Here is a 10,528-nt window from a genome sequence, read left to right on the forward strand (position 1 = left end):
CCGTTTAACTCATATTGTATTCGAGTCGTGTTGGCGGATCGTATCAAACTTTGTCACCCCTATAGGCAACTCAAATGACGTTTTCGTAACCTGGAGATCCTTTATCTTTGTTTTGAATCATTAAGTTTAGATATTACTTCGGCGATCCTTAATCCTTTCAAAACGACATCAACATATCGTTTTTGTGATTTCTTTTTATTAAAGAATCATATGAACGGTGAATTCCCGATTGATACACCTTGAGTTTTATCAATTCTAATAATTTTTTCAATTAATCAAAATTTTTTTTTTTCCAGGCAAACAACAGAGCAAAAAAAAATATGAGTCATTCATGTACTCTCTCTTAAAAATGATGTCCTTTAAGAGTCATTTATATCTGTGAGTCATGATTCTAAAAGAATGACATCTTTTGTAGGTCAGGATTTTTCAAATAGGACATTGTTTTGAGACAGGGAGAGTATAACCGATTCAGCTTCAGTCAAAAGGAGAATTGAATTTCCACAGGAACATGACCAAAATTTCATCATCGGTCAAATGATTCCCAGCCAGCTTCACCACATCATGAGCCACCTCATTCTCATGTCTACCCACGTTACTAATCATGACTAATGCGAAACAAGAAATGCCTGGGAAGCAAGCATTGAATACAGAATACATGAGATGATTGAACCCATAAGAACACATGGCATCAATTTGCCAACTTACTTCTGACACATGCGTAGAAAAGAGAACCAAAGGGTCTTTAAGTCTTTGGTCCATTTTTGAAAGCAGAGGTTTAAAACTCGATAATTGGAGCACGTGTTTGCTTTAATTTTCACCATATATATATATATATATATATATATATAAGAGGGCAGTAATATGTTCAAATTTTCTCTCTTTTGTGTTTTGTAATTTTAATTTTTTTTTTTTGGAAGTGTTCGGGATAACACGAACCTTTAGAATCTCTCAACAATTTGATTAATTTTCAAGAATTCGAAAAGACGCCTCCCTATTCAGGCCGGGTAAGTTACTACAGGAACAATAAAAGCTAGTCACAAAGAATACTTAGCAGGACTCGAACTCCTTGTTGGGATTTATATGCCCTGGCATAGCAAATTCCTATCTGGATTGTATTGACATATGTTCCTGACATATCTGAAATATTTATGATTTATATAATTGGTGAATTCAATGTATTATGTTTCGATTCACTATGAAATTGATAGTGTCCAGTTAATTACAAGAAATATTTATATATATGTATGTGATGACAATCAATACATGATATATAAATAGTAATTATAAATTGTTCATAGTCGGTAATTATAGATGGACTCATAATTAATTAAGACTTGAACTGGATCCGCGTTAGGTTGAGATATATTGCGAGAGCCGTCGTATGCAATTACTCCCTATCACCGTCATGGCATTTGACTCTTAAGCATGAGAAAAGTATAGACTCTTTTATTAATTAATAATTACTTTGATTTGTTCGGCGGATTCTTCGGGATCCTTAGACCGACACTTTGGGTAGTTATGTAATTAATAGTTAGAGGGTTATATTTTCAATATTTGCATCATTGCTACTTGTATTTATTTTGTATTGATTATGGTTGATCACAAAGTAAATTCGAAGGCCTTCGTGTGTTTTTAGACAAAATGATTTATTATATATTTATTTATTTAAATTATTATTTTTGTCAAACAAATGTTTTATTGTGATCGAGCCAGAAATAATCAAAGGTACCAAAATAAATATATTAATTAAGTAGTCGGATTGATGGCTATATTTATCCGATAACTAATTATGCATAGAGGGGTCAAAGTGCAATATTAACTTAGAGGTTATTTATTATTTAATTGGAGTTCAGTTAATTTCTTTTAGTGGAGTAGAAATTAATTTATGAATTAATTGAATTGGGTCCATGGATCGGGCCAATTATTAATTCATTGTAGCCAATAAAATAATAGGCCCAATGGATTCTCACTCATAGCCCAACTTGATATTGGAATCATATTAGATTTGAGACATATGAATTAGAGATGGAAAAGGATTTGTTGTTTCCTTTTTCTTTATTTTTATGTTGCCTATAAATATACATGGTATATGTATATTTTAAGGGGTGATTTTTATGAGAAGGAAAAAGGAATAAATTTTCTCTCTCTAGAAAATTAGGGTTTATGTTCTCATCTAATGGAGGCTCCCACAAGCCTAGTTTTCCAAGGTCATTCATGGAGGCTTATGAGTGATTCCTAAAGGCAAGACCATTACCAAGAAGATGGAGATCCATGGAAAAGATGTCTAGCAAAAGGGATCTACAATAAGTGAGAACATTCACTTTAGAGGAGAGATCTGAGGTTTACTCAAACCTTGATGTAAGTATTCAATCTTTTAGTTGAATAATACATCATATTTTATTTTTTTTTTTTTTGCATAAAACTTGTCTCTATGTGATGAATCAAGATCTATGAATTTAAATCCCTCGAAAAGTTTTTAAAACTAGCACGTTTCCCAACAGTGGTATCAGAGCATGGTTTGATTCATTACTAGAGATCATGATTTTATGAAAATCATTATTCATGGATCCAAAATTATATTCATATATATTTTTATTGATGTATGTTGATGTATGATTTAATATGTTGATATATATTGATACATAATGATGTATGAATAATTGTGAATGAATGATGATGTATGGTTAGGCCATGGATGAAGCTTATAGGTTAAATTAATGTAATTTTATCTTTGGATGAATGTAATTAAGGCTTTGATTTAGCCGTTTGAAAGTTCAATGATGTAATTTAATTTTTTCCATGGTATTTCAAATTGTAAATATTTTTAAAGCCATGTAATCTTCGTCAAAGGATGCTATGAAGCTTCAAGAAGGTCCAAAAGGATTAAATTATGCTTCAGTAATTTTCTGGAATTTTTCTGAATTTTTTGGAATTTTTCTGGAATTTTTTGAGGCTTAATTTAATTTTCTGGCATTTTTCCGGATTTTTTGGAATTTTTTCGGCGTTTTTCCGGTGGCCGGAGCTTCGCCGGCGGCGAGAAGGGGCGTCGGAGGTAGCCCGGATCAGGTGTGGTGTCAAGATGGTGAGCCTGGCGCGTGTTCCACACGCGCCAGGAGAGTGCACATGCTGGCGCGTGTATTGCACGCGCCAGCCAAGGGAGCTTGAACTCCACGCGCGTGAAGGCGCGTGGAGGTGCGTCCCACGCGCCCCAGGCGCGTGGGAGCGCGTGAGTGTGCATTCCACGCGCCCCAGGCGCGTGCCGGCGCGTGGGAGCACGTGCAGCTTGCCCTAGGCGCGTGCCAGCGCGTGTGAGGTCCTCCGGGCTCGTTTCAAGCGGCGTTTTGCTTCTCCTGACGCGTACAAGCTTCCTATGGGTGTTTACAGACAGTTGAAGGATGCCCGTACAGCAAGAATAGTTATTAAATGTTAAAAGCTGAATCCATTGGCCATTTAATTTGCTTTATCTGTCATTTATTGTTGTATGTGATGCATGAAATAATTAATTGCTAATTATTATTGTTCATGCATTGGATCCATGATATTTATTTAAATGGCTTGATTTATATTAATTAAATTATGAAAATTAATTGGATTAGATTACTAATTAATTTGAGGGCACTTATTGGGAAACGAAAAATTATTTTTGTAAATTATTTTTAAAGTGTGCTTCAAATTAAATATTAGTGAATCGTTTAAAGTCCAAATATTTTCTAAATTTAATGGGATTAAAATCAAGACGTTTTGCATGCATTATATCATGTAAATTGAAAACCCTAATTATTAATGACTAAAAATTGAGTGGGAGCGGGGATTTTTATACATTACCCCATGGCCTTCGTTATTAAAACCATTGTAATTAGATCTTCAAAAATAAGGCCCCACGCATGATTTGAAGAGTCTTAATATTACAAGAATGGTTGTCTCATGAAAATAAAAATATTAAATGTTCATTGTAATTAGATCTTTAAAAATAAGGCCCTACGCATGATTTAAAGAGTCTAGATTATAATGACAACATATTTAATGTTTTATTTTTCATTAGAGCATTAATAATGTTATACACTCAATCTAAAATCAATAGTGTTAGCTCCCCAACGGAGTGGTTTACACTAGGTGATTTTAGAAAGGCTAAACATAATCGGGAGTCATTTCATATAGATAGACAAGGCATTGTCTTAAGAGATATGGAGATGATGGGATTTGCCCGCCAATAGCAATAATGAACTTCGCCAACCGAATAAGTTATTGGTGTATTGGTTATCCGATTTTTCATGCAGTGGTTAAGGGACCCACATACTATTTTAATGGAAGTGCTCACCTAATAGTAAATGAATCTCAACAATAGTAATAATGAACTCCTCCAACAGGATAAGTTATTGACATATTGATTGGTTGATTTATTATGCTACAGAGTTGAGGGACCCGCATTAATTAAAAGGGATTGTTCACCAATAATGATAATGATCTCTTATTCGATTGAGATTTATTGTATTATGTGGTTAACAAGCTCATTTTAATTTTAAATATGCATGACATTATTAATAGTTCACCTTGCATATTGTATGAATGCATTTATATTCAGATTAATTATGTCTAATCCAGTTTATCTACTTGCTTACATATTCTATGATATTGGACCTTATTTATAATGACTGGAAAATGAACTTAGATATTTTATTCACAACGTAAGGGTACAAAATGTGTTTATTACTCCTATACCTATCTCTTTTACTTTGAGATACCAAATTTGACATTAATGCTTTTAATAAATTAGATAAGGCAAATGATATGACTTGGTGCAATATTCTAGAGTTTAGCTCGAATATACTCCAAAGCTAACATTTGTATTATTTTATTTTCTTCAAGCATCATATTAAATGTCAATGAGATATTTTGGTGAGATTAGATAGAGCATATGCCTAAGTACTATGTCAAAATTAAATACCATCAAGATAGCCTGATGAACTCCAGTTTGAAATCAAATTTTGGAAAATGATTGTTTATTATTTAAAAATTAGCTGGAGATCAATAAGGGTGACTTGGGTGGTAAGTTTCAAGTTGACATGATTATTGCCTTGTTACCAAACTCATTCGACTCTGTTAGAGTGAACTAAATAAGGAATCAGTTTGAGTTCACACTCGCTGATATTCTTATAGAATTGGTAACAGAATAAGGGATAATCAAGAGTATGGGCGTTCCTATCAATCTAACCTAGTCTATACCATCTTCTTCTAGGCCCAAGTGGATGGGAAAAACAAAGAAGAAGGATGATAATAGGACTAGGCTAGCACAAAACATAGGTATCTAAAAGGTTAAAGGGAATAAGGCAGTGTATGTTGAGGGCAAAGAAAACTGTTTCTTTTGTCGCTAACTAAGACACTAAAGGACAAACTGTCTAAACAATGACGTGGCATAGGAAAATATATATTTAATCATTGAGCCAGGTTCTGTGGTTGTATCTATTAATTTCTGATGAATAGATTCTGGAGCCACTAAACATGTTTGCAATTCATTGCACGGATTTCAGGAATCCAGAAGTCTCGATGATATGGAATATATTTGTACTTGACCTGATGTCAATGTTGTAACTAAGTCAGTGGGAGTATTACATCTGAAATTAGAGAGTATGAGGATATTAGTATTAGAGAATTATCTTTATGCACAAAGGTTAGACGCTATCTAATTTTTTGTTTCACTTGTGGTTTATAAAAACTGTGTTGTTATTTTCTAAAACTGGTTTTATAAAATTGAATAGATATGCGATTGCTTCTGGTGCATTGAAAGATGGTTAATATACTATAATCACAAGCTCTTAAGATTTGCAGGATGTAGAAACTAATGTTGCATCTTCTAGATTGAATGTTAAGAGAACATTTGTTATTCCTGACTCATTGTATTTTTGGTGTCTATTTTTGGGTTGTAATCAATCAAAATGAGATTTAAAGATTGGTTAAAGAAGGTTTATTACCTAGTGAGGCAGAGGAGCCTAAACCAAACTTGTGAATCTTGTTTTGAAGGATAGATAACTCTAAGGGCTTAATCAGCCAAATGAAATAGACATAAAGAACAATTGGAGTCGGTACACACGTACACGTGTAGTCTTATGAACATCCAATCAAGATTACTCACGTTTTGGATAAATTTACCTGTTGCGACACAAGTCTTATACTTTTGGTATATTCCGAGAGGGTCAAGACTGATGTGGAGCACAGATTAGGTAAACTTATCAAGACACTTCGATCTGATCGAGAATTTGAGTATTTCTTGGGATAGTGCAAAGACTATATGGTCAATGAGGGTGTTGTGTACCAGTTTTCCGCAATTGACGCTAAATTAATTTAGGTGTCAAATAGGAATAACAGAATTCCACTTAACATGGTTAGATCTATGATCAGTTATGCCACATTATCTCTTTCATTTAAGAGTTTAGCGTTAATGACATCGATGCGCATTATGAACTGCATTCCATCTTAGTCTGTCTCAAGGATACCGTTGAGCTGTGTTTTTGACTAAATCTTAGTTTGAATCACATGCACATATGGGATATTCTTGCACATGTGCGCTTGATATGGACAAGTAAGTTGGAAACAGATCATACGCATGATAGATTTGATAGCTACTCTAAAAGTTACTAGAATGGATTATTTTATGATCTCAATGATAAAAGTCGATTGTTTACACTCACTGTTTATCTATAGGAGGATCATATTATGAATTATATACCTAGTAGCATAATGTTAGAGAATATGGTATGAGTACCAGATGTACCAAATGTGAACACACTTATTATAGAGATTGAGAATAATATATGAATTCCCTATTAATGCGTTAGCATCATTGATTTCTACATCGGTACATTGATGTAGTGGGAGGATTATCATCCAATTCGACAGAATCATGTTTTTAGGTGAGACCATTATGAACATCCCTGTTAAACATGAGTTGGACCCAGTAAGCTACACGGAAGCGTGAACCGATATGGATACAGATCGTTTTGGTGAGTTACTATGAAATCAGAGTTGGAATCTATGTATTCTAATAAATTCTGGGATCTTGTAGAACTTTCTAGTAGGGTGATTCCTATGGAAGGCAAGTTAATCTACAAAAAGATACCAGAAGATTTCTTAGTGAATAAATCATGAGTGTACAAGGGAATGTCATTATTTTTCCTAATTCTATATATATTGATGACATCCTACTCATTTAGAATGATGTGGAAGTTTTGTCATTAATAAAGAGGTAGTTGTTCAATTACTTTTAAATGAAGGATTTTCAAGATGTAAGCTAGATTCCTAGGATCAAGCTTTTGCAAGATCAGGTTAAAAGGAAAATAGGCTTATCTTAATAATCCTACATTGATAAAGTTTTGACCAGGTTTGGTATGCATAACTCAAAGAATGAGTTCTTGCTTTATTGATATGGATGGCTCTCTCTAGTAAGTAGTTTTTCAAGACTATCAAAGGAGATTGAGCAAATGAGACTGGAACAATATGTTTCGGCATATGAGAGTCTCATATATGCCATGGTCTATACCAAACAGGACATCCGCTACATAGTAGGGATAGTCAGTAGAGATCAGTCCAATACTGGACTTGACAGCTGGTCTATTGTGAAAAATATCATTAAGTACCTAAGGAGAACCAATGATATCATATTCATTTATGGATGTGATGATATGGTCCTAGTCAGGTATGCTAGTTCTGATTTTCAATCAGAAGTAGATACTATGAGGTTCATGACTTAGTGTATGTTCACTTAATGGAAGGGAAATCAGTTGGTAGATTGTCAAGCAGATTTAAGCTGTTGACTCAAACCTGCAGGTGGAATATATTGCAGCCTTAAAGGTGGCAATATAAGCCTATTGGTTTGATCTCACTGATTTAGAGGTTGTGGAGCATACTAGCCTGCCTATCAAGCTATATTGCGACAATAGTGCAAAAGTAGTCCAAACCAATTACCCAAGGTTCCATAGATGAACAAAATACACTGATAGGAAGTATCATGTTCTACATGATATTGTCCGGCAAGAAAATGTACTTGTAGCTAGAACATTGCATTGGAACACAACTTTGTTGATCCATTATCAAAGGTGTGATTAATCAATAATTTTGATCATCATCTGGATAACATTGGAGTTAGGTGCAATTTGAATTGGCTATGAGGGCAAGTGGGAGCTGTTGGGATTTATATGCCCTGGCATAGCAAATTCCTATCTGGATTGTATTGACATATGTTCCTGACATATCTGAAATATTTATGATTTATATAATTGGTGAATTCAATGTATTATGTTTCGATTCACTATGAAATTGATAGTGTCCAGTTAATTACAAGAAATATTTATATATATGTATGTGATGACAATCAATACATGATATATAAATAGTAATTATAAATTGTTCATAGTCGGTAATTATGGATGGACTCATAATTAATTAAGACTTGAACTGGATCCGCGTTAGGTTGAGATATATTGCGAGAGCCGTCGTATGCAATTACTCCCTATCACCGTCATGGCATTTGACTCTTAAGCATGAGAAAAGTATAGACTCTTTTATTAATTAATAATTACTTTGATTTGTTCGGCGGATTCTTCGGGATCCTTAGACCGACACTTTGGGTAGTTATGTAATTAATAGTTAGAGGGTTATATTTTCAATATTTGCATCATTGCTACTTGTATTTATTTTGTATTGATTATGGTTGATCACAAAGTAAATTCGAAGGCCTTCGTGTGTTTTTAGATAAAATGATTTATTATATATTTATTTATTTAAATTATTATTTTTGTCAAACAAATGTTTTATTGTGATCGAGCCAGAAATAATCAAAGGTACCAAAATAAATATATTAATTAAGTAGTCGGATTGATGGCTATATTTATCCGATAACTAATTATGCATAGAGGGGTCAAAGTGCAATATTGACTTAGAGGTTATTTATTATTTAATTGGAGTTCAGTTAATTTCTTTTAGTGGAGTAGAAATTAATTTATGAATTAATTGAATTGGGTCCATGGATCGGGCCAATTATTAATTCATTGTAGCCAATAAAATAATAGGCCCAATGGATTCTCACTCATAGCCCAACTTGATATTGGAATCATATTAGATTTGAGACATATGAATTAGAGATGGAAAAGGATTTGTTGTTTCCTTTTTCTTTATTTTTATGTTGCCTATAAATATACATGGTCTATGTATATTTTAAGGGGTGATTTTTATGAGAAGGAAAAAGGAATAAATTTTCTCTCTCTAGAAAATTAGGGTTTATGTTCTCATCTAATGGAGGCTCCCACAAGCCTAGTTTTCCAAGGTCATTCATGGAGGCTTATGAGTGATTCCTAAAGGCAAGACCATTACCAAGAAGATGGAGATCCATGGAAAAGATGTCTAGCAAAAGGGATCTACAATAAGTGAGAACATTCACTTTAGAGGAGAGATCTGAGGTTTACTCAAACCTTGATGTAAGTATTCAATCTTTTAGTTGAATAATACATCATATTTTTTTTTTTTTTTTTTTGCATAAAACTTGTCTCTATGTGATGAATCAAGATCTATGAATTTAAATCCCTCGAAAAGTTTTTAAAACTAGCACGTTTCCCAACACTCCTAACTTTGAACTTGTCTTGAGTTTGCTAAGTTTCAAAATCTAATAAGTAAATTGCTAAGCCATATCCAAAATGGATTTTACAATTTTAATTTTGTTTATTCAGTTTTGGTTTCTTTGTTTCTTTTTTTCTTTTCGGAATTTTAGTTTTGTTGTTGTTGAGAAATTATCAGTTGTATGTATGCCATAATCTGTGCCGGATCTAACAGAACCTCAAAAAAAAAATAATAATAATAATAATAATTAATAACCTTACTCAACTTGATGGACTATATCAATAATTATTGAATTAAAGTTTGACCAAGTTTTAGATTTTTTTAAAAGGAAGCCATATTGTTAATCTATTTTTCTCCGATCGCACTTTATTTATCTTTTTCTTTCAAAGGAAATGATAAGAAGGTCTTTCTACTTTTCTCCAATTGCACTCTGTTTACCTTTTTCTCTTAAAAAGAAATGACAAGAAGGTCCTTGAATCTATTAATGCATATTCCTTTATTTTATAATGCATAACTACCTTTTATACAATTATACCTTCTTCTTTTTTTTTTTTTTTACCTTCTTTACTTCCTTTACTATTTTTTGCGCTTTTTTTTTTTTTTTTTTTCGAGGTCCTCTCAAATATTCTATAGTGATAATTTTCTCAAAGAAGATAATTTATTCTATACTAATAATTTTATTTTTGACAATCGAAAGAGAGAGAATATATTCAAATAGTGACTTTTTTCGGTTACAATTGAAAAAGATAATTTATCCAATAAAGAGGTGAATTTTTTTTAAAAATTCACTAAAGTTAACAGTTTTTCAGTCTAGTCCTAGAGATATATTTTTTTTGAATCCTCTTTTTGTCTTGTGTTTTTTTTTTAATCTTAAACAAAGAGATAATTTCTTCAACAAATATATATATATATATATATATAT

This window comes from Cornus florida, unplaced genomic scaffold (genome assembly GCF_030987335.1).
Source record: "Cornus florida cultivar Cherokee Brave unplaced genomic scaffold, ASM3098733v1 CherokeeBrave_3.0.0_Hap2_Chr04, whole genome shotgun sequence".
In the NCBI taxonomy this organism is placed as follows: Eukaryota; Viridiplantae; Streptophyta; class Magnoliopsida; order Cornales; family Cornaceae; genus Cornus; species Cornus florida.